This window comes from Neltuma alba, unplaced genomic scaffold, assembly GCF_004799145.2.
Source record: "Neltuma alba isolate B1F8T4 unplaced genomic scaffold, ASM479914v2 tig00011571_pilon, whole genome shotgun sequence".
Taxonomy (NCBI): Eukaryota; Viridiplantae; Streptophyta; class Magnoliopsida; order Fabales; family Fabaceae; genus Neltuma; species Neltuma alba.
Window position 1 is genome coordinate 79,799 of NW_021636225.1, and position 22,452 is coordinate 102,250.

Sequence of the window (22,452 nt, forward strand, 5' to 3'; positions counted from 1 at the left end):
CTTTAGTCTTTTAAATTTGTTTTAATTTTAGTTTTAATTTTTTAAATTTCAAATCATAGATTTTAGTTCCTCAACTTTTTTTTATTTATAATATTAGTCTCTATAATCCAATAAAAATTTGAATCATTTTACCCCTTCAAAACCAAAACTTATGATTTAAAATTGGGTTAAGGTGTACCTAGCACCCGAACTATTTTTCTAGGTGCATCCAGTGTCCTAAACTAATTTTTGGTGCACCCAATGTCCCAAACTAATTAAAACAGTGCATCCATATCTCAGGCTAATAGAAATGTTTTCTTTGACCGTTAGTCTGCTGACTCAGCATAAGTTGACTCCAATCATCCCACATGGCGCACACATTGGCATCCGACGTGTACATTATGACTCAATTCGGTTTATTTCCCTCCAATGCCTCCAATGTTTTACTCTGCCACTTCACAACCAAAAAACGGAGTGCCACCGGTCCAAAGCAAAGGAGAGAAAAGAAATTAGGGTTCAATCCTCAGCCCCATCTGTCATCGATTGATTGAGGTAATCGACGGAGGTGAGGATTGAGAGCAACAGAGGGAAAATTAGGGTTCAAAGCTTATACCCCATTTATACCCCATCTGGTTGGTGAGCGAGCCTGGAGCTTTTGATCGACTCAGAGCAGCAAAGGGAAAAAAGTGAGCGTTTAAACTTGTTCCCCATCTATCGTTGGCGAAAGTGGAGGTTTCAGGCGATTTAGAGCAAGAGAGGAAAAAAGTGAGTATTGAAACCTTCGACCCCCTCGATAGCTAGTGAAGCTGGCTTTATATTTCTATTCTGTTCTCCTTCGTCGGTGTTGTCATCATTGCTGAAACCTCCTCCTTCGTCTATTGCAGCCCCCTTCAACGTTTGGATGCTCAATGGGTGAATAAAATTTTGATTCAACGGTGACGAGCAGGAGAAGGATTGCTTTGGTTAAGCAAGTTAAAGTGGAGACGGAGTATGAAGGGCCGAAAAGGTTTTGTCACTGTGGTGTATTGGCTCCTAGATGGACAGCTTGGAGTGAGAAGAACCTTGGTAGAAGATTTTATGGATGCCGAAAATACAATCAGGTAAGTTAAGTTCACTGTCATATCGTTTGGAAATTGGTAGCCGAACCCGTTTGCCATTTTTTAGAGATATGCTATTCTGTTAAAGCTTTTCCTGGTCATGTCACTGCTAGTATTCATACTCATATCTGTTAAGTTCATATTGATTTTCCGAAAGAAATTGATTTTGGTAACTTGTTGAACCTGTCAAGGAGGAGGCTACGGTTATTTTAGCTGGCGTGATAAAGAAATGGGTCAGAGACCAATTGAAGTGATCACTGAGTTGTCACATAGATTCACTGTATGATGGGAACTTGAGGCTAAAAAGAAGACTTGAGGGTGAAGAGTTAGGAGCAGAGATGTGTAGAATATATCAAGAATTGAACAAGATGGAGAGGAGGCACGGCAAGTTTGTAGCTGCAGCTGAAAGTGGGAAAAAGAAGATGAAAATACTGCAACTTGCTTTGTTGTTGTCTTGGCTTTGTGTTTTTTATTTCCTTGTAAGGTAGTGAACCATGAAAATACTGCAGCTTGCTTTTTGATTTTGTTGGGATGTAAAGTTGTTTAAAGATGGAAGAAGCACTGAACCATGTGATATTTTTGCTCATAATCTTAAATGATATCCTATTGGCAGTAAACATTTGTGATCATGTCTTTTGAATAGAAAGCAATCATGGTTCCATGTTATGGCTGTTAATTTAACTGTTGTGATGAAAAAACAATGAAAGCCATATTCTTTAACTAACCTAGTATGAATGCAGTGATATTTTTCCCCTTTCTGAACAAATTATGCAGAGAAATACGGGCTGTCATGACTATTGAAGCAGTAGGTGATAGTAACACAGTCTAGCTTATTTGTTTGATTCATTGGCTCCATTCCATTTATACCTGACTTGTGTGGCTTCAAGTCAGAAAACTCATACCTGACAGTAACATATCAAGAATATTTGTTTTGGAATTAAGTAGATTGTGCAAGATTTGCTCTGGCTCATTTTATCAATAAGTATTTCAACTTCATCTGAAGAACCTAAACCGAAGAGCCTCTTCCATAAGGAAGAGTACCAGCTTTGGTAATAATACAAAGAAATAATACAAAATAACAATAACCTTTGTTGATGGCTTTCATTTACAAAAAAAGCAACAACTAGTTTGTCATAACATGGTCATTCCAGCAGCTTTGGTTTAATACAACAAAATGGAAGCAAAATGACAGGATATAAAAGTTATGCATAATCATTTGCATCAATGAGGAACTACTCTTCTTTTTTGAAAGAAAAATATTTACATGTACATATAGGATTAGCCTTCAAACCAAAAAAGGACACAAAAGTTGTACAAGATATCATTGTTTCTTTGCCTTTAACTCAACTATTCTTTTCGTTCATTATGCTTGAAGTTGTGAAGTAGTCTGGCTTGGTTGGCCCATCCATCTTAGACCGGGTGGCTTGAATGGGAGGTTAGTTAGGCTTGAGACTGTGGCCCCATCACCAATGAATGAAATTCTCCTCTCTTCACCATTTGAACTTTGAATATTGTACATTGGGGATAGGAAACCGTATGACAAGATCAACATCATGCTCTATATCGTCTCTAGCATTCCCTTCTTCAATGATGACTTGACCTCACATTCCAAGCTGTTATACCAATAGCCATTAATTATAAGTGACATTAATATATAATAAAACATATATACCCCAGATCGGTATAATAAATATTGATCAGTAAGTAAACAAATGCGATACAATAAATATTGATTATTATGCCAGCAAACACATGCGGTACAATAAATATTGATCATACATGTGTTATAACACGATTTGGAGTCAGCATTGCAGATATAATATGTAAAGAAAAGAACAAGCCATGGTCATTATGTCTAAGTAACTTACATTGTACACAACCCTTCCAGCTTCTACATCAAATGAAATCCCCATACCACAGTCAACTCTCTTCTTGTAGGCACTCCTCCTTTGTGGAAGTTTTTGTCTTAGTGGTTGAGAATGTGCTTCTTGACTCGGCTGATTGTGTTGACTACTACTCGCTATATCTGTTTTGGGTCTTCCTCTTTTCTTTTGTGTCGCATTTGTGCCTGTGGATGGAGGATGCTACATGAAACACATAAGAAAATTACATTAGTCACACATATTATGTGTCACGAAAATTTTTTATACAAATGTGAGAACGCAGTAAACATTACCTCCTTCCATGTGGACTTGTTGTGGCCCTCTTGCCTACATATGCTACACCTAAGATGTGGTCCAGACCTATTCAACTTCTCAATTGTTGGGGCAGGCAACACAGTATGGTCTTGTGTGGCATTTTGTTGGGCAATCCCTTTCTTTCTCCTCCTTGTTGCTTTCTCAGTTCTTCTTCTTTTGAGACTTGGTCTTCCGGGCAACTTGCACAATTGTGGGGGGTCCATATGTTGGAAATTTGTTATGTTTCACAATTTTTTCCCCCTTACAGGCTGAAACTTTCTCTCGTATGTAGCCAAGAATGTGGTCTTGTGATAGTATTGTGAGATGTGATTACTGGGTTCCATTTTCTCATGATAAATTGTGCAAATTGCATGCTGGCAAAGGATCCAGTCAACTCCCATGCTCTACAAGTGCATAATCTCCTCCTCAAAAACACAGTATGTCTATCTGAGCCCTCAGTAATTTCATACCCATCATCCTCGTTAAACACAACTTTACAACCTGCAGCTAACTTCCTATTTGTCTCATATAAATCAACACACTTTGGGCTAAACTCATTCTTCTATTGGCTAGCAACTTTCTCACTATTGGCCCATTTTTGCATCATTTTCTCTCTTATTCCTTCAAACATATGTATGATTGGAAGAAACCAATACTCATAAATCCAAGCATTCAGGCTTTCGTTACAATTATTGTCCATAATCCACGACTTACACTTGGTGGAAAAATATGTGCTCTTACCCATTGCATTGGATTATAAGACAAAATTGCTTCTGCTGCTTCTTTGCTCAACCCTTTCATTTCTTTCAAGTTATCCACATACTGCTCTTCATATGTACTTCACGTACAAGAGAAGAATTTCTTTTGCAGTTCACGTCTCCTCCAACATTTGGACCAATTAGCATAAATATGTCTGGCATATAGCCTGTGCTCAGACTTGGGCAATATCTCTTGTACGGCTAAGTGTAACCCCTGCATGGCATTAAACATTAATTATAAGTGAATGGATTTAAGTAATAAAAAAGTAAAGCAACAAAAGTAACAATTAATTTGTCTAAAGAAAGTCAACAAAGCAACACGGTTGAGCTAAGTGTGTACACATACACAGTTTAGTGTTGAATTCATGGAAATATAAGTGAGGCATGTGCAAGTGGGCAACTTGGCTTTTTATTAATTTAATTTATGAGCCCAATGTGTCCAGATCTAAAATAGTAGCAGTAGTTTTATTATTGTGGTTAACATTTATTCCTGTGATGTGGCAAGAAAAAAACAAAAAAAAGACATTTATTCCTGCACAGTACTAATTAATATCATAATCAAAATTTTTGAACAGCTTGGGGGACACATGTCAGAAGCAAAGGCTAGAATCATGGCTGGTCACGGCATAAATAATTGTAGAGCACAGAAGAGATAGAAACAAATAGTGGAGATGTGTTTGGTTTCTTGTGGCCACAGTGTCAGTGCCTTCCTATTTCGATTTTGTCATCATGGAACATTTGAGTTGCCATAAATAATCATTTACTTTTGTTCAAATTTTAGGTGCATTTACTTAATTTACCCAAAAAAGGAAGCTACAACCAAAAACATATTTTGCTTTAACAAAAACAACAAATATGTTTGTACACACGGTTGAGCTAGGTGTGTGCACATACACGGTCTTGAAAGCAAAATAAATACTACCTTTTGCATATTTGACATTAGCATGAATTTCTCTCCATCCTCAAGATCAAGTGATCACCTCAACTATTGTAAAAACCACCTCTAATTGCATTTATTTTCTTGTTGAGTTAATCCAAATGCTAGTGGATATAGACAGTCATTTGCATCAATGCCAGTTGCAGTGAGCAAGATCCCTTTGGCTTTACCTTTCAAAAAGGTGCCATCTAACCCAATAAATGGCCTGGAACCCGCCTTCCACCCAACCTTCATATTAAATGAAAAAAAAAATATTATTACAACATGAGCGATTAAATTGAAAAATCAACAAATATAAAGTGGCATAAAATTCTTAAACCTTACCTTACAAGCATTGAAGCATACATACATCCTCCTGAACTCTCTTCTCCCGTTTTCCAAAGCTTCTTTGCTCAACTCAACACTAACATCGGAACCTGGGTTTGAAGTTCTCAGCTCGTTACAATACGCTTCTAAATTTTGAAATTCGTCCTTATAGCTTCCTTCCATTTCATCCATTATCATTCTCTTTGCTCTCTTGCATTTATGGATGCTCACATGTACCTTAAACTCAATCTCAACATCCTTTTTCATTTTGTTAGCTTTATATTGTGGCATTTCTTGAATCTTCCTTTTAAAGTGGTTAGCTACCCACTTTGCACTAGCTCTTTTGTTCTTAAAAACCCCAAGGCATCTATGCTCATAACATAGGGTCTTCACTTTCAATCATGGCTTGGACTGCTCTTTTGAAGCATACACAACAAAAAGACAATCCTTTTGACATACAACTTTAATTCTTGATGAGTCACTCTTTATAAGTCTCAAATTAACTCCTTTTAATATTGCATAATGATTAATAGCCCTTTTCATTTCTTCAGCATTGGCAAATGTCATGCCAATGCTAAAGAATGGTGCTTTCTATGATTCCGATTGCACAAATTCTTCTTCTATCGACACATCCTCCTCCCCTTCAGATTCAATGTCTTCTTCTACGGACTCGTCCTCCTCCCCTTCAGATTCATAATCTTCTTCTTCGAACTCATCCTCCTCGCCTTCATATTCATAATCAAATGAAGCATTTGTTACAATACAAACCAATTCATATTAACACATGGGTTCAAGTTACAGATTAGTCAATATGAGCAAATGGGAAAAACACCATGTTGTTAGTTGGTAAATTTGTTGCAACTCTAAAAATCAATCAAAGGGCACTATTTGATATAGAAATTCGCAGCCTTTTCATGTACAGACTACTCCATCATGGAAACAAGTAATTCAAAGTATGGTTTAGATAGACTTGAAAACTTTCCCTAAACGAAATCAGTAGTTCTCTAAAAATGACTCCATCATGGAACTAATGCTCACTAAAAATGACTCTGTTTGCGAAAGAATGAAGCTACAACAAAAACATTGCAGTTACGTGACTTACTGGTTTCCCCGTATGGGTTCTCTGCGTCGACTCTGACTCGTCTGAGTCCACCTCTGAATTGTTCCCTCCTATCACCACATCATCTCCATCAAGCTCCACGTCATCCAACTCCTCTTCCACGTCGACGGCCTTTTCCCTCTCCATGTCATCTAGACCCACTGCCAGATCATTCTCACCGAGGTCCACATCGATTCCAACATTCTCATCTTCTCCCATTGTCTTCTAGCTCACCTCCATCGATTACCTCAGTCAACCGATGACAGATGGGGGTGAGGATTGAACCCTAATTTCTTTTCTCTCCTTTGCTCTAGACCGGTGGCGCTCCGTTTTTTGGTTGTGAAGTGGCAGAGTAAAACGTTAGAGGTAGTGGAGGGAAATAAACTGAATTGAGTCCTAATGCACACGTTAGATGCCAATGTGTGCGCCATGTGGGATGATTGGAGTCAACTTATGCTGAGTCAGCAGACTAACGGTCAAAGATAACATTTCTGTTAGCATGAGATATAGGTGCACTGTTTTAATTAGTTTGGGACACTAGGTGCACCAAAAATTAGTTTAGGACATTGGATGCACCTAAAAAATAGTTCGGGATGCTAGGTGCACCTTAACCCTTTAAAATTTGAGGGATCAAAACCAAAATAAAGGTAAATTTAAAAGACCAAAAATTCTATTAACCGTAAATAATTTAACAAAATCAAATCATATTCCAAAATAATCTCGACTCTTGTCCACGCGTAAATGACCATAGTATTAAAATTAACCTGGTTACCCAAAAAAACAAAAATACGATCCCCGTACTTAATATATTAAAAACTAATTTTACATTCAATTTGATTTTAAATACTTTTTTTTAAGATAGTCATTACACTACTAGCTATACATGTTAAAGGTTTCATTAATTGTGAATCTAATTAATATACTCATGATTAGTAAATATATTCTAGAAAAGATAAAACATATTTATTACAAATAACTAACTTAACAAACTTTCTTAATCTACTCAAATTAGTCAACTAATTCTTATATTAAGGACAGGAGGTAGCATAATACTTCTTCTTTGTATTATATATAAGAGCTAATTAACTAATTTGTGTAGATTAAAAAAATAGGTCAAATTCGTTATTTATAACAAATATGAGTTAATTTTCATAAAATACTCTTTTTAATTATGATTATTCTTGAATGGCACTTTCTCAACATGTATAATTAATAAGGATACTTTAAGAAAATGAGTTATAAATTTGAAAGATAAAGTAAATTAAGATTTTATATTTAAAACCAAATTTAATCATTCAACTAGCTTTTGTACTTAGAACTAGTAATAATAATAACCCGGTCACCCACTCCAATACCTTGTTCAACGTTTTTAACCGAGTTGATTGGCCTCTTTAAGCTTCAAATGAAATTTTTGAGTTAAGAAATTTTGTGCTTTATTATTCTATTTTGTTGAATTAAGTGTGATTTATAGATAAAATATTTATTTATCCATGAATTAATATTTTTAATTTGAATGTTACTTTTTTCATGATTACACCCTGTACAAATATTTTTATCCTTTTTCATTAGATATATCATCTTAATTATGATTCGGTGGCTCGATCGTGATTGGATTACTGGCTTGTAAATTATTGATTTGACTATAGTTTAATGACCACTCTAATTATCAATACCTTGCAAAAGATGGATGATTCCACGTAGTCCTTAAATTTTTTAAAAATTAAATTAGGTTTTTTTGGCCAATAATTAAATTAGGTTTCATTCTATGCGGTAGGTATGTATTTTCTATTGGATTTTGGGCTTGGATCCGCCCTTGATGGGCCGGATTATTTGACCAGGTATAAAGAGAATATACCAATCAAATATTTAGACGATATTGTGATATGTTTGACTTGGTCAAACACCCTGAATCATATCCAATCGGTTATGATATAAATCTAATTAATTTATATTAAATTAATTAATTTATATTGTGTAGATTAAATATATATATTAAGTATATATATTTAGAATTAATTGTGATTGATTCTGGATTTAAATTCAAATATCATGATATTAGGAGAAAAGGATATATTTATATATCTTATCTCAGATTTTATCTGATGGGCTCAGTGGATATTTTTGGCTATCCAAAATACCCCTGACAAAAGCTATAAATAGAGGCTTCCCCCCTTCAGTTCAAATTACTCCAGTAGTAGAGCTTTCCTACTATATCTCTTTCTCTCTCTCTTATTTCTTTCTTGCAAAGAGGTGCTCTACTGTGCACTTAAAAAGCTTAGACTTTTATAGTCTAGCTTAAACGTGGGCTAAGAAGATCCGACCAACCCGACCCGAGATCCGACCCGGTATGTTTTCGATCCATTGTCTTCTTATTCTAACATTGGTATCAGAGCCATAATGATCTTGAGGCTATCAATACATATTATTCGTTTTTTCCGCTGCCATTAATATGCCCGTATATCATTCGAATTCAATATGCTTGTGTTTTAAACTCAAATACACACTCTGCCTATATATTTGAAGCTCGAAAACATTACCTGTAATGCCGTGAGGTTCAAAAACATGATCAAAATCCATTTTCCAAAAAGCTCCAGCGTCGGCCGTACAATCCCATTTTTGGATCTTTAAAAATGATGTTTTTTAAAGACAATGAACCCATAGAGTTGTAGAGCACGAAAATACGAGTTCATAGACACCTAAAATGCATAAAACGGAGCTCGGAGGTGGAAGATATTGAGGTTCGAAAATGGCGAGTCGCGACGGACCCGCCAGAGCTCTAGCCGGATCTGGGGCGACCCGGCTGGAGGTCAGGGACGACTTGACCAGCCCAAAACGACGCCGTTTTGGGCTAGCCAGGACGCAGTGTTTCACTTCAAGTGAAACGCAGTGTTTCGGGTCTGGTTGACCCAGATCCTCCATGGAAGTCAGGTTGATAGACCGACCCGACCCAAAAAAAACTTTAAAAAAAAAATTTTTTGAAAATTTTTTTGGGGTCCACCTAGGGACCCTTTGGTCATAAAAAGCATATGTATACACTCCTTAAGACGTGAGGAATCAGATGGACTAGGTCAGGTAACGGCGAGAGGCCAGAAAGATACACGCGCCGGTTCCGAAGAGTGGGCAAGCCTACCCCTTATTTAAAAAAAAAGGAATGTTTATTGGGGCACGTGAGGGCACGTGAGGGCCTATTTTTTAGCCTTGTTCGACCTGAAATATTTCTAAAATCATGAGCTACAAATTGATATATTATGTGCTTATTTTTTATGATCTTTTGGGTACGAAAAATAGCAAATAAATGTTTTGAATATTTGTTTTTATATTTTTCTTAACTTCTTTTTTTTGGTTTAGGAAATGGCAAACTCAAATTCTAACCACTCTTTTGAAATATATCCAACTTATTCTCTTCTTTCTGATGCTCCAAAGTCTTCAAACTATTATGTTGAAGAAAGTACAAATAAAAGAAAAGCGCTTCAATCACAAGTAAACTCTAATGTACCTAAGGGGAGCAGTGGTAAAAGGAAATATGTTTCTGTAACATCCCAACTTTTAGACCTAGAAGTATCACACATAACCTGAATTAGATAGGTTACCAGACCCTTTTTGAGCAGAAGTCCCAAAGATGAGAAAGGAAGTCAAAGACAATTTTAGGGACTAAACTGCAAAGTAAAAGTTTTCAGGCGCTCAAGTATAATCAAATTAGAGGCTCCAGTAAAGTCTCGAAGGCTAAGAGAGAGAAAAGAGACTAGACACAGGCCAAGGGTTAAGTTAAAAATATCAAAGAGAGGATTATATGAAGCTAAGTCCAAGCAGTGACTAAACCGTAAATTTAGAAAGTTGTGACCAACAGGGGTAAAAAAGGAAGAGTATACAAAGAATTCTAAGAAAATTTTAGAAAATGGGAAATAATATTCTAAGACTCTTCTGTGAAGAGAAAAGATGAAAGTACCCCTGAGGTAGCTTAAATGGAATTTATAAGGTTATGGCCAGTAAAAAGTACATTGTTTGAGGTAATTATTTAAAATAGCAAGAGACCTAAAAAATGTATAAAAAAAATGAGGTTAAATGGTTGAAAGGTTGTACTAATTTATAAAATTAGTCCCGCAACCAAAAGGCTAGTGGAGTGGCTTTAATAAATTAAAGAGCCGATTATACCGATAAAAAGGCATTTTAGTAAATGAATTTTGTGCAAAGCTTAAAGGGAGTGTTGTGGCCTAAGAAAATTCATAGATATTCTTGAGAATTAAAGAGAATTTATGGAGTAGGCAGAAGAATTTTCTGAGTTTCAGAAGGCCATAAAGAAAGTTGGAGAAACATAGGCCAAGTAAATTTGGAGGAAACTTAAGGATTAAGTTTTGATCCAACAGCTAGGATTTAATCTCCCTTCTCCTCCACCACATGTGACACTTGGCATTTTCTAGAAGAATGAGGTAAGCATGATGCAAGAAAGTGATGCAATGATGATGTAAAAGTTCACTTGAACTTCCAAGATTGCCCTTACTCCTCCTTCTAGCTACCAAGGGCATTTTGGTCCATTTAAGCCAAATTTTTTGCTATAAATAGGCCCTCCCTCCTTCACATTTTTAGCCAAGCTGAAGAATACTAGGGGAAACTTTTTCAATTTTGATTCTTGAAGCTTAAATCAAGAGGAAGACACCTACTTTGATCAACCAAGTTTAGATCTAAGGTTAGTAAGTTGTTTCCTCTTGTTTCTTGCTTTGAATCTTTGGTTTTTATGGTTGAAAAGTTTGGTTTCCCTTAGGGCAAGGTGCTGGAAGAAATTAATAAGAGTTAAGGGAGGATGATTTTGATGTTAAACTTGGTTAGAACACATTGATTAAAGGTTGTTTCAAGTGGATCTATGTGGAAATTGGAAGAATTATGTGATGATTGATGCCTATTTCGAATAAGTTATTCTTTGTATCTGATTCTAAAATTTTGCATGCTTAAAGTACACTCTATAAGTTTTAAATCCATGGGTAGAACACTTCATTTGGATATGTTTACGATTTATGGTGATTTTTCAAAGTTAGGGTTTGAAATCTAGAAACAGTGTTGAACTTTTGGAAGAGTGTCAATTTCCGTACAATTCCGGTATTGTTCAGCATAGAATTGGTTTCTAAAAATATTTTTCCTTTGAAGTTAACTTAAGGAGCTTTCAGTGGGACTTGAAACCACTCAATTTTGATTTTTCTAGAATTAATTATGAATTTTCAAAGTTGAGCAAAACTTGTGGAGTTTCTGCTTGAACAGTACCCGCGAACCAAAATTTTTAGATTTGATATTCTTGAATCTAAGGCCATCTAAAGTGGTCCTATTTGACAAGAAATAGATTTTAAGGATGGGAAATAATGAAATTTGTGTTAAAAAAGTTAGAAAGAAAACCCTAAGACTAAGAGAAAGGGTTGAGGTTCAAGAGAGCTAGTCTTGAACTTTATGTAATCTAGTAGTCCTAATGGATTGTATGATCAATGTGACTATGTTTAGGATCTTTGGAATATCCAAGAGGATGTTTGGTGATGTTGACCCAATGCCCACATAGTTGGAAAGTCAAGGGAGTCAAAGGAAAAGTAAGAGGAAAGCTTGAGGTGCGAGGTAGTGAACTTACCTATTGTCATTGCTTGATGTTGTATGCTTGTGTGTTGCCGTGTACATGTTATTGAATGTTATTGTGACATATTTTAGCTGCTATGATTGCTATTCATGATGAGTAGACTATGTCTCCATGTCCATGCATCAAGAAGTTAGCTTTGAGCATGCTAATATGTCACTAATTAACAAGAGAATAAACAAGTTACGTGTAGTGCATTAGCATCCATCTAGCATGATTAATGTGGTATTGTTTGCTACTGAGATTCTCCCGAATCTCACCCCTCCCTAACCAACCATTTAGGTCAATCAACGATGGGTACTAATGGCATGAGAAGCATGGAGAAGAAAGCGGACAATTATTGACGTTAATGATTGAGATTATGTTCAATGTATAATTCTCCTATGTTGTACATTTATGTTATGAATGCCATCAATTCAATGTATGCGTTTATAATGTTTATGGCATGAATAAAAGTGCATGAGTATGAATGGGAAAGAGTAAGCTCATGTTATGTATGTCAAAGAAATTAAAAGAATTAATGCAAAGGTTAGTTAAGGGATAAAACGTAGGTCCTGCAGCAGCTAGTTTTGGACTTCAGTTTGGCCTATCAAATGAATGAGTTAAGTCACGAGTTTTGGCAGACTCATAGTACATATCCCAAGATTTAAAAGGAGAGGTAAATCACCTCTTTTGGATGTGTACACAAGGAGATATGAATTTCTAAAGTTTAGGCATAGAATCTGGAAAGTCCAGATTTTACCAAATAAACAGTAATCATTATCCAATAAACTGTATGAATTGGGTAACAATAAGTACCATTGGGTATTTTTCCCTTAAATAGAATTGAAAGAGCTTTCCATAGAATTTTTGAACACCTCCATATGATTTTTGTAGAATTAGTTATGATTTTTCAAAGTTGGACCTGTAATCTGAAATTTGCATAGTGAACAGTAATTTCAGAAAAGTAACGTCCTAAAGGAGATTTTGAGCTCAAGACCATCCAATGTGGTCAAAAAGGATTCTAAATGGATCCTAAGATATTATATAAGTGAGGTGTGATAGTTCCTGACCAACGAGAGGAAGAAGTTTGCAGACCCAAGGACATAAATTTAATAGAACAAATAGCAGAAAAGCATGCTGATGAATACAAACATCAAAAGTGTCTATTTTCAAAATTGAGTTATTATGCTAAACAAATTATCAATGAGCAAGATGCACTCTTTTTCTCAAACATTGCAATCCAATATAGAGAGGAACTGGCAAGGAGGGGACACATATTTAGTGAAGGATTTTTTTAAACAAAGTCTTTGTAGATGCTGGAAAGATGTTAAAGAGAGTTTGAGAGAACCCATGATAAAATATATCATGAACGAATGAGGTTTTTTTTGTTCACGTTTATTTTTCCCTTTTTCATTTTAATGTTTACTCTTTGAGACTTTATTTTTGGATTATCCAAATTTTTGTAAACATTTATGCTTCGTTAAATAAATTTTTTTTTATTTTAAATGCTTTATTTGAGTGGGAGTTTCATGAGAAAAACTCAAATTGGGGATATGTTCAAGGAAAGTCAGAGATAAGAAAGGTAAGAGACTAACCAGGAGTAATAGGATGGGAGCCAACCTAGTTGTCTCCTGATCATGAAAATGGTAAGACTCTTACCCGGACGACCTATGACCTACTTGAATAACGTGTATGTTGCATACCGTACTAAAATGCATTGTTGCCTATGTGATAGCACGATGTCTCAAAGAGGAATCAAGTCTATTATAGCTGACCTTGTAGGAGGTGACAAGTTGAACAGAGACAATTACAACATGTGGCGTTGTAAGATATCATATGTCCTCAAAGAACAAGAAGTCACTGATGTGTTGACTATTTTTCTTCCAGAGCCTGAGGCGAATGCATCGCGAAGGGACCAGGATGGCTACGCGGCCTAGAAAAGAAGGGACACTATCGCCAGAATTACCATGCTAAGTGCCATGACTGACGATGTGTTGGTGCAATTCGAAACACACCCTTCCACCTCTGCCATGTGGGCAGTGCTGAAATTCGAATTTGACGGTACCTCTACTGCAAGGCTTAGGAGACTCATCGTCAAACTTGATAATTTCAAGCTGGGTCCTAACACTCCCATAAGGCATCACCTAAGGGCAATGCAGAACTTAATCAGGGAGCTTAAGGAAGCCGGAGGCGCCTTATCTGATGAGCAACAAATTCAAGCTGTCATGAGATCTCTCCTAGCAAGTTGGGATACCATGAAGCACACTATTACTCATAACGAGAGTATAAAAACCTTTGCTGATGTAGCCCGCCACCTCCAACTGGAGGATGACCGGATGGAAACTGTGAAACCTATTTAGTAAGGCATATTTAACTGAAGGGAAGGGAAGGGTAACCTCCCAAAACCAGTCCAAGAGAAGCAAAGGCTCTCAAAATAAGAAAGGCGGCCCTAAAGTGAAGAAGGGAAAGAATTCCTTCAAGAAAGGCAAGAAACCTACAAAGAAGCGGAACATAACAACCATCAAATGCTATGCTTGCCAACAAAAGGGGCAGTATGCCAAGGATTGCCCTAAGCAGAAAAAGACTCAGGGGCTACAGACCACGTGAGCAAGGATCATGGCAACTTCACAGAATTTCATCGGTTACCAGCAAGAAGCAGATGGCTTTATGTTGGGAACAACGCGAGAGTAGAAGTCAAAGGGATTGGTACTTGTGAGCTGACCTTGCATGGAGGAAAAACCCTAGTCCTGCAAAATGTCCTTTATGCTTCGAAAATCCTACGAAATCTTGTGTCTGTTATTTCCTTAGTTAAATTTCATTTCAATGTCTTTTTCCATGATTTCACAGTAGACATCTCGTATGGGACCAATTTTTCAGTTTCTGGTTATGTTTCAGATGGTTTCTTTGTTTTAGAGAATTTCAATGACAATTTTTCTAGTTCTTGCTATGCACTTTCTTCCGATGTCAATTACGATATATGGCACGTTAGATTAGGACATATTGGTCAAGAACGCATAACCAAACTGGCAAAAGAGGGTTTGCTAGGAAACGTGTCCAAAAAGGAAATGTCTCTGTGTGAACATTGCCTTACTGGCAAGAGCACAAGGAAACCTTTCGGAAAGGCAACCAGGGCTAACCATCCTCTTGAATTGGTACACTCTGATATTTGCAGACCAATGAGTGTTAGGGCACGTCACGGAGCATGGTATTTTATTACCTTCATCGATGATTCTTCCCTATATGGCTATACTTACCTGATTTCCCACAAATCTGAGGCATTAGAGTGCTTTAGAAAATATCTCAATCTAGTGGAAAATCAGCTAGGTTCAAGAATCAAAGCCTTAAGAACTGACCGAGGTCAAGAATACCTCTCTGATCAGTTCAAGGAGCTCTGTGAAGAAAGGGGTATTGCTAGGAAACTAACAATCCCCGGCACTCCTCAACAAAACGGAGTTGCTAAAAGGAGAAACAGAACTCTCCTCGATATGGTTAGATCAATGATGGCACAAGCTGAGCTTCCAACCTCATATTGGGGAGATGCTCTTTTAACTGCCACATTCATACTTAACTGAGTGCCTTCTAAATCAGTCACAACAACCCCTTATGAATCATGGACAAACCGCAAACTGGATCTAAGTATTCTAAGACCATGGGGGTCAGCGGCCTACATTCGTGATTCTTCCCATAAGGATGACAAGTTAGAACTAAGGGGCAAAAAGTGTATCTTTATAAGATATTTTGAGAACTCTAAGGGGTTCTTCATTGGTGAAAATGATGACAGCTTAGTGATTGAGATAGAGTCAAGGGACGCAACATTCATAGAAACCGAATTTCCTAGCAGAGGGAGTATTGATCGAACAAGCTGTCTTTATGAGGATGATAGCAATGAGGTACAATAAAGTGTTTCTCAGTCTATTGATCTGAGTGGGAGGGTTGAACCATTTTCACGAGGTTGAATCATTTTCACAACAAGGCCTAACCCAGCCACAGGAAGAAAGTCCCGCAGCAACCCCACTTAGGAGAAGTAACAGAGACAAAACTCCTAGGAGACGCTTCTCAATTGAAGGAGCAACCTTCATTGTTAGTCCAGAAAATGATGAAGAAGACCCCGTAAGTGTTAAAGAAGCACTAATAGGACCTGCTAAGGAAAAATAGCAAAAGGCCTTACAAGAGGAAATGGATTCCATGGAGTCCAACCAAATATGGGAATTAGTTGATCTACCACCTGGCCGAAAGGCAATTGGGAGCAAGTGGGTTCTCAAGTATAAACATAAGGCTGATGGATCAATTGATAAACCCAAAGCAAGGTTAGTTGCCAAAGGGTATACACAACGGGAAGGAGTGGATTACGGAGACACCTTCTCACCTGTAGTACATTTCAACTCGATACGACTAATATTGGCTCTAGTAGCAAGTTTAGACTTAGAGTTACATCAGATGGATGTAAAAACCGCTTTCCTGAATGGAGAACTAGATGAAGAAATCTATATGGAACAGCTTGAGGGCTTCATACAAAAAGGGAACGAACAAAAGGTTTGTAAACTCCTGAGATCCATTTATGGACTCAAGCAATTATCTAGATAGTGGTACTTAAGGTTCCACAAAGCTATAAGCTCCTATGACTTTGAAATGATCGAAGAAGATCACTGCATTTATGTCAAGCGGTTTGGAGACAACTTTGTCATTCTATCCCTCTATGTCGATGACATACTCCTAGCTGGTACCAATCTTAAACTAATAAAGATGATCAAAGAGTGGTTATCCTTGAACTTCGAGATGAAAGACATGGGCGAAGTAGAATGTATCTTAGGCATTAAGATAAGAAGAGATCGTTCTAGAAAATTGCTGTCATTGTCACAAAAGGCATACATAGCAAAGATTCTTGAGCGTTTCAATATGAGAGACTGTAAGCCTATGGATACCCCTGTGGTTAAGGGACATAACCTAAGCGAGGAAATGCACCCTACAAAACAATGCGATATAGAACGCATGAAGAGAGTCCCATACTCAAGTGTTGTTGGTAGCCTAATGTATGCCATGTTGTGTACCAGGCCAGACATATGCTTCGCAGTCGGACTTGTGAGCTGATTCCAATCCAATCCAGGAATAAAACACTGGGAAGCTGTAAAGAGGATTATGAGATATCTAAAAGGAACCATGGACTATGAGTTGTGCTATCAAGGAAACAGCCTTCGTGCGGAGGGTTATTTCGATGCTGATTGGGCAGCAGACCTGGACAAGCGACACTCGACGTCAGGCTATGCTTTCCTACTGAATAACGGAGCAATCTCCTGGAGCAGTAAGAAACAAACATGTGTGTCTCTTTCATCAATGGAAGCAGAATATGTAGCATGTTCTGCAGCTGTCCAAGAAGCTGTGTGGCTCAAAAGATTCTTAGTATGATTGGGAATCCATGGTGGAAGTGAGGGACCAACTCTGATTCACTGCGATAGTCAAGCAGCAATAACCTATGCAAAGGACCCAAGTACCACAATCGTACTAAGCATATAGACATAAAATATCACTTTGTAAGGGATATGATCGCTAAGAAACAAGTGATAGTTCAATACTTGTCTACTCATAAGATGTTGGCAGATCTCCTAACCAAGCCTATAGCTAGAGATCCTTTCGTTAAGCATGTAAAGGCCTTGGGCATGCGTAGAGTATGATGTATTGAACTCCTTTTTCTTTTTGATCCTTTTTCTTGTTCAAATACGCAGGCACAAGGCATGTTGTACTAAACTTTTTGTTTCCTCTTACTTAGTAATTCAATGCATTTTATCTAGTTCAAAGAAAATTTTCTTGTATATACATTTGTGTATTTATACATGCATAGGCACGAGGTATGCAATACAAATATGTCGGATAGGTCACAAGGTTGGCTCACTCACACGAGCAGCTGCCTCGCTATGTTCTTATGGCATATAGAAGGTTTGACAGCAGATGATCACCATGAGATGGTAGAGAAGAATCACTGCACAAATGTCGCCTCAACTAGACTGAGATGAGACCCATAAAAGTCTAGGCCGAATCATGGATAATGTGTCATCCATGAGACCTGTAGCCAGACAAGGAACTCTTCACTAGTAAGACGTCATATATAATTGTGATGAAAGAGCTCCTAGTTCAAATGTTGGAGTGCATTTAGAACTTAAGTCTGTACGGTGCTATTAAAACCAAAAGCGACATACTCCACTTGGTGGATTGAGCACCGTAGTATGCAATTCATACTGCATGAGCTCACTCAAATCCGCAACATGGGGTGTAGATGGAAGATCCCTGATCCATTACGATGTGAGTCCCAGAAAGGAAATAAACCTTTCATAATGCCCTTAGGACTTAGATAGCATCACAAGGGTTTGGTTTAGTGACAGCTACTCTAGCCTAAATCCCATGATCAAGAATGATGCAATCTAACGGGTCAAGACTGGGAAAGCGACTATGCCAAGTCTAAATGATGAATAGTCAGAAGGAAGATTTATCCTGAAATACACATCTACGTTGGTGTCTGTGACATGTCCCTTGCAGGTTGAACATAACAACTAAGCAAGTGTGGGTACCATACATATAGGAAGGCAATCTGAGTAAACAAAATGACTCGAGAGGGATTAGATATGCCACAAATAAAGTGTATGGATAAAACTAGGGCATTTGAGGCAACAAGCATACAATTTGCAGGTACACCAAGGGTGTTCTTGTGTGCTGGTCCTACATAAAGGATTCCTAGTGCACAAGTACCCGAATCGATGACGTCATGCCCACGCAGTCACGGCAAACACTTGGTATGAAGCAATGAAAGATTTAGCTATCGCATGATGGGTAGCCCATCAAGTGCGAGTGGGAGATGTTGGATTTTGGGCTTGGATCCGCCCTTGATGGGCCGAATTATTTGACCGGGTATAAAGAGAATATACCAGTCAAATATCCAGGCGATATTGTGATATGTTTGACTTGGTCAAACACCCTGAATCATATCCAATCGGTTACAATATAAATCTAATTAATTTATATTAAATTAATTAATTTATATTGTGTAGATTAAATATATATTAAGTATATATATTTAGAATTAATTGTGATTGATTTTGGATTTAAATTCAAATATCATGATATTATGAGATAAGAATATATTTATATATCTTATCTCAGATTTTATCTGATGGGCTCAGTGGATATTTTTGGCTACCCAAAATACCCCTGACAAAAGCTATAAATAGAGGCTTCCCCCTTTCAGTTCAAATTACTCCAATAGTAGAGCTTTCCTACTATATCTCTTTCTCTCTCTCTTATTTCTTTCTTGCAAAGAAGTATTCTGCTGTACATTTAAAAAGCTTAGACTTTTATTGTCTAGCTTAAACGTGAGCTAAGAAGATCCGACCGACCCGACCCGAGATCTGACCCGGTATGTTTTCAATCCATTGTCTTCTTATTCTAACATTTTCAATTTTAGGTGATCTTACCTATATCCTAGCATAGTTTATTAATTAAATAATCAATCAATTAATTAAAAAAGTAATTATTTTGCCATCAATCATAACAATATTACTTATACAAATTTGTATGAGCAAGTATTACTTTTACAAATTTAAACCTTAATATGTAAACATTTGGAAGAAGCAAATAAAAAGCACGGTCATTAAAACCGCTTACGTGTTCGACCCTATGAGCACGTAAATTTTTTTTAACTGAGTAAAAGATGGAATTAAAAAAAGGCATAGCCATCGCCACATTTTTCATCGTGACTTGGTGAGTGCGTAGCCATACACTTAACGCTAGCTATAGTACTCTATAATATTTAAATATTTTGAAAATATCTACAAACCAGCACTCAACATTTAAAATTTTTTTCTTTTATATACTTTAAAAGTTTTATTTTGTAGTAAAAATACCTTGACCGACATTTATTGCTAAGTTTAATTACTAAATTATACGGTTTGACTGATATTTTTTATGGTTAAACTTAACATTGGATAACGATTCATGACAGAAACACTACAAGAATAAATTTTTAAAGTATTCTTTTGTGCATACTTTTAAGGTATTTAAGCTCCTTTTTTTATAATATCATTTTAATTAATAAACATGTAGAAATTGAAATTTTTTCAAATATATCGTTATTTAATAGGGTGATAAAAAAGAAAGAGAAATACTAATAATGAGATAAATAATAAAATATAATATAATATGAGAAAAGATGAGGACAGGGAATGGAAAATTAAATAAGGGCTTAGTAAAATAACATTTAATGTTTATATAAATAGGACGTTATATAAAAAGAACTAAACTAATTCAAATTTTGAGCTCATATAAAATGTATTGGACGGATTATTAAAAATAGGACGGAATAGAATATTAGTGTTTGACCAATAAAAGTTGGTCTAGTTAGTAAAAAATTGATTCATAACTCACAAGGTCATGAGTTCAAATCCCGCTGCCAATGTAAGAATCTTATTGGTAGGCGATCTATAAGTACTTCTGTAAATGCTCTTTGAGTTTAGAGGCATGTTTTGGTCCTGGTGAGTTCTCGGGACCCAACTCACTTAAACTTTTATTGTATAAATAAAACAAAAAGAATATTAGTGTTTGGACCTTTTTGATTTAATATGAAAAAGGCTACTTTAGCCTATAAGAAAAATAACTTGATTGGTCTTTGTAATATTCAAAAGCAATTTTTTTATTCGTTGGAAAGAAAAAAGGTAATTTTTTATTATAAAATGTTGGAAGTTGGCTTCTCCGCGGACTTCACTACACGAGTTTCCAAGCAAAGAACCAAAAGGGAGATTAATGAATTAACTAAACAGAAAGGTCCTTCGCTTCCGACGCGCAGTGTCATTAATTATTTTCTTAATCAGAGAGGGGAAAAAAAAACCTTGTTTGTTTTGTTTTTTAAAACCATTTTTTATTTTAAAAATAAAAAATAAAAAAATAATTTAATAATTTCTTTTTGGTTAAATATTTTTTGAAAAAAGAAATCTGCTTTTAAAAACTAAAAAACCAAAGCAATTTTTAGTTTTTTTTTTTTTGCATTTTTTTAAGAAAATTGGGAAATTTTTTTCTTCCATGTTCGATGACTTTTTTTTCATTTAAGAATTTGAGTTCTCTTCAAAACTTTACCGTCCGACTTAGTATGTTTATTTTTAAATGTAATTTTTTAAAACAATTATCTAAACAGATTTTTTTGTTGTTTTTCTAAATTTATTTTAAAATCTTTTTTATAAAATTGTTTTGAAGAACAAAAACAAGAAATATAATCAGCCAGGCCATACAAAAAAAGATCAATGGTTTTTATTTTTATTTTTTCTTTACCCTGCCGACCTATCCTAACACTTCCTTAACAATAAAGTTATAAGGCTTTTGTCTAAGATCAATTATATTAATCACTAGCATCATAAGATGAAGCTATCAGCCACCTGTTCTCCTCTGGCATAGTCCTTTTTTGTTGCAACGCCTTAATTGGAGGTGCGAATATGTCAGTTGTTCCTATTGTTCGTTGTTAGTTAATCTGGTTAGAAGTTTTAAGAAAAACATTAGTCTTTTGATTCTTACAATTTTGAATTATTTGTATTTAAGTCTCTAAACTTTAATTTGATACAACTCAGTTGCTATGGTTTTGATTCGATTCTAAACTTTGACTCATTATTATAATTTAATTCCTATTATTTTAATCATTTGAAAATTTTCATATTTTAAAAAAATAAAATTATATATTTCATAAAATTTAGAGATTAAAATTTGAAATAGTAAAAAATGTAGGAATTGGGTTGTAGTGAGTTAAAGTTTAGAGACTAAGTTAAAACGAGTTAAAACTACAGGGATTAAGTTATACTGAATTAAAGTTTAGGGACTAAGCTTGTCAAACAACCAAGTGACCATCCCACACAACAGAACTGCTTGGGAACGATCCTCTACGGCCAAGTCGAGCCATCAAGATAGACGACCCAGCCAATAATCATGCTCTGATCACCCGGTCATGATTCATCAACCAAGCTGCGGATCTTGTCTCATTGATACTCAAGGACACAGAGGTACAAGCCTATAGAATAGATCCTGTTCAAGTAAGGTCATCTACAATTTAATCCCAGGCTAGCTGTCCCACCCTTCGAGGTGCCTACAAGCCAACAAAGGGATTAGTCACTGGGTCCGCCGATGGATACCTTGATGTTTCATCAAAAAAAGTTTAGGGACTAAGCTATAATTGAGTCAAAACTATATGAAACAAAGATTAATTTCTTCTAAATTTTATTATCTGTCCAATTAAATTGCTTTTTTGTAATGTATTGCTGCTAATTGCATGTAACGGATGTTAACTTGCATATAACAGATGTTTACTTACATTTGACGAATCCCTACTTGCATTTGATGAATGCTAATCACATATGATGGATCCTTATTTGCATTTGAATTTTTGTTTTATACAATGATATAAGAATCCATATACAAGTGAGCACCCTTCATATGCAGGTAAACATTCACACTATGCATTAAGTCCATATACAAGTAGTGATTCAC

At 36.1% G+C, this 22,452-nt stretch overlaps 1 long non-coding RNA gene and 1 other non-coding gene across 2 annotated transcripts; one reads left to right on the plus strand and one right to left on the minus strand.

The window, feature by feature from the left end:
• The first annotated feature begins 481 nt into the window (after window positions 1-481).
• Window positions 482-1,752, plus strand: LOC114715016 (uncharacterized). The gene is made up of 2 exons (XR_003737511.1): window positions 482-1,079; window positions 1,268-1,752. It is a non-coding gene; the product is annotated as an uncharacterized LOC114715016 (long non-coding RNA).
• Window positions 1,753-21,790: 20,038 nt separating this feature from the next.
• Window positions 21,791-22,008, minus strand: LOC114715021 (small nucleolar RNA U3). The gene has a single exon (XR_003737512.1). It is a non-coding gene; the product is annotated as a small nucleolar RNA U3 (small nucleolar RNA).
• Window positions 22,009-22,452: the final 444 nt, after the last annotated feature.